Below are 3,570 nucleotides of genomic sequence, written 5' to 3' on the forward strand. Positions count from 1 at the left end.
AAAAAGAAAAAAAGAATGAAATTATGCTGGGCTGTGGAGGTACAGCCTTTAATCCTGGCACTCAGGAGGCTGAGGCAGGTGAATCTCTGCATTTGAGGCCAGCCTGGTCTATAAAATGAGTTCCAGGACAGCCAGGGTTATAAGAGTACACAGAGAAACCCTGTCTCAAAAAAAGGAGGGGGGGGGGAGGAGAGGAATAGAAAAGAAAGAAAAGAAAAAGGAAAAGGAAAAAAGAATAAAGATCATTTAATCTAACTTTGAATTGAATCTAGAACATAAAGAAGAAGGCTCTATATAGGCACCAGTTCTTCCTTTCCAGGTTAAATGAGTTGTTCTCTTCAGCAACAGAATCCTGCTGTCAGTTTGTGGAGAGCAACCTGTGTCTTAGCAACTGCCCGAGTTATTTGGGGATTCCCATGGGACCCCTTTAGTCAACAACTCAGATGTAATCTAATTCCGATACTAGAAGCTTTTTGATGTAAAAAAAAATGGCCAGTTGAGTCTCCCCCATTATGTGGTAATTTCATTTAGATTGCCTTCATATATGTATGTGTTTTAGAAAGTTTGTACTATATTAGGTTTCCATACCACCTCAAATGCCCCTCAAATTCAGCTGCCTCTCCTCACATTCCCTCCCTTACCCTGCCCCTTGATCCTCCTGTTCCACCCTCCTCCAACGATCTGTTCTGTTTCCCTTTCCTAACAAGATCTATCTGTACACTTGTTACTTACTCTAGACCTACCCTCTGTGGTTCTAGGGAATGTAGTAGCTTGGTTATCATTGAGTTAGCAGCTAATATCCATATATAAGCAGATACATACCATATTTGTCTTTCTGGATTTTGGATACCTCACTCAAGCTGATCTTTTCTACTTCCATCTATTTGGAACTAGAAATTTGGCTGGAAATTTCATGGTGTCATTTTGTTGTTGTTGTTTGTTTGTTTTTCAAGATAGGATTTCTCTGTGAAGCTTGGTAACCTGTCCTGGAACTCATTCTGTAGACCAGGCTGGCCTCAAACTCAACAGAGATCCACCTGTTTCTGCCTCCCAAGTGCTGGAATTAAAGGTATGTGCCACCACAGCCTGGCCTATGGTGTTATTTTTTTTTTAAACAACTAATACTTTATTGTCAAATATACCACATTTTCCTTATCCATTCTTCTGTTGAGGGACATCAAGATTATTTACAATTTCTGGATATTATGCATACAGTAACATTGAATATGGTTGACCTAGTGTCTTTGTGGTAAGATAAAATGTCCTTTGGGCATATGCCCAGCAGTGGTATAGCTGGACCTTGAAGAAAATCTAGTCCCATTTTACTGAGGAACAGCCATACTGATTTCCATAGTGGTTGCATAATTTTGCACTCCCACCAGCAATCAGAGTGTTCCCCTCACTCCACATTGTCACAAGTGTGACCTGCCAATTGTTTTATTGATCTTAGCTACCATTGTTAGACTATCACCGTTTGCTGAAGATACTGTCTTTTCTCCAGTGTATGTATTAAGAAGCCAGACGTTTCTATATTAAAAAACAAAACAAACAAAAAACAAGTGTTCAGGGCTGGAGAGATGGCTCAGTGATTAAGAGCACTGGCTGCTCTTCCAGAGGTCCTGAATTCAATTCCCAGAAACCATATGCTCACAACCATCTGTAATGAGATCTGGCGCCCTCCTCTGGCATGCGGGCATACATGGAGGCAGAATGTTGTATACACAATAAATAAATAAATCTTAAAAAAACAAATGAACAAGTGTTCATATTGTGTGGATGTATGTCTGGGTATGCAATCTGATTTCATTGATCAACTTGTCTGTTTTTGTGCAAATACATGCTGTTTTTATTATAATAAATCTATAGTACAACTTCAGGGAAAGCTGTTGGGTCCAGGGGTAGGGGAGTCATGCAAAGATGGGGACAGACCACCAAAGTCTAATAAACCAGAAGCAAACTTTATTCCAAAAATCAGATTTCAGGAAAAAATAAAGAAAAATAAGATACAAAAAATCTCCCTGGGGCACAAAAAGCTTATCAGCTAGCTGAAACCACAGCCAGAGATGGATTCTGTAAGGCTGTGGCAAAGACAGGTTTCTGAACCTGCCTTTTTATACTAGGGGCACCAGGCATTAGGTCTGAACAAAGGAATTTTTACAATCTCGAGGTAAAACTCAGATACAGATTTCCTTACTTTACAATCTTCATTAACAGAGTTTTTCAGTTAAACTGATTGTACTTAATCTATTGTCTTCCTTGGTACTTTCAGGTGGTGTTTACTGAAGCCCTGTGTTCTCCCCTTCGATGGTGCCAGTTTCACATAGCAGGGTTAGGGTGTAACCCAGAGGCCATATATCTATCTTCTAAAACTCAGCTCATATCCGTGTTAATCAAGGTGGTGGCGGTGGGGGTGAGGTGGGGGAGGGGGGGGGGGTGGGGTGAAGTGAGGGTGGGGTGGGGGGTGTTAGGCTCTCAATTTGCATAGAGCTGTGGGTTGTAAAGCTGAATAACCCACTGTTAGAAGTTAATCCTTCAACTGCTGAGAAAGCTGCTGAAAGCCTGCTCTCATTCTAGGCTTACAACTTTGTATTTCTTTATTTCTACATTCTCAGTTTTTGAATCTACATTTTTATATTCTTATTCTTGAACTCTTCAAGGTCATAGCTTCAGCAGTTCTATTATTCAGGATTGTTTCAGCTATCCTGTTTCGTGAGTGTGTGTTTCCATAGGAAGATGAGACTTATCCCTTAAAGATCTATGAACATGAAAGACCCTCAGAGAGAGAAAGAGAGACCCTTTTTCTCCGATGAAGACCCCAGAACCAGGACACTCCAAGACCAGGCCACAGGATGCAATTAGCAAGAGGTTTATTGAGTAAACACAAGTACCTGCCAGCGGCAAAGTCTTTCAGAGGACTTGCGCACCTGCTAACTGGAGGGCTAAATGGAAGGCAGGCTTTTTATAGGGAAGAGCAAACAGCAAGTTTACAGAAGCAAAACAAAAGCGTGGTTATTGGTCAATCAGAATGAGGCGGGGGCATGAATGGTTTCCTCTCTCAGCATGGATGTTTGGCAATAGTCATCCTGTTCCTATCTTTATAGATATCCTGTTTTGCAGTTAACCTGCTTTGTTGATTTCCTATCTTATTGACATCCTGCTCTCTCAAGCACATGGGATGTTCTTATGAGAGCAGGCTGGCTGCTGATCCGATCCGGAGAATTTTTTTTTTTTTTTATTTTAAAGCAAACAGGACATTCCCCCAGGAGCATGCTACCTGCGGGTTTTGAGGAGGGGGTCTGTAGGGTCTTTCAAACAATTGAGTTGGAATTTTGATGAGGATTGCACTGACACTGTAGATTGCTTTTGGTAGGATGGCCATTTTTAACTATGTTAATCCAAACACACTAAGAATTTTGTTTTCATGACTCCATTCTTGGACCATGTTCCAATAAGTTCTATTTCCTCTTCCAAGTCTTGAACTGCTTTATTTATTTCCTTCCATCGTTTATTGAGTGTTTGTGTTTTCAGACATTTCTTTTTTTTTCTTTTTCTTTTTTTTTATTTTTTTTC

This window comes from Microtus ochrogaster (genome assembly GCF_000317375.1).
Source record: "Microtus ochrogaster isolate Prairie Vole_2 chromosome 14 unlocalized genomic scaffold, MicOch1.0 chr14_random_2, whole genome shotgun sequence".
NCBI classification, from domain to species: Eukaryota; Metazoa; Chordata; class Mammalia; order Rodentia; family Cricetidae; genus Microtus; species Microtus ochrogaster.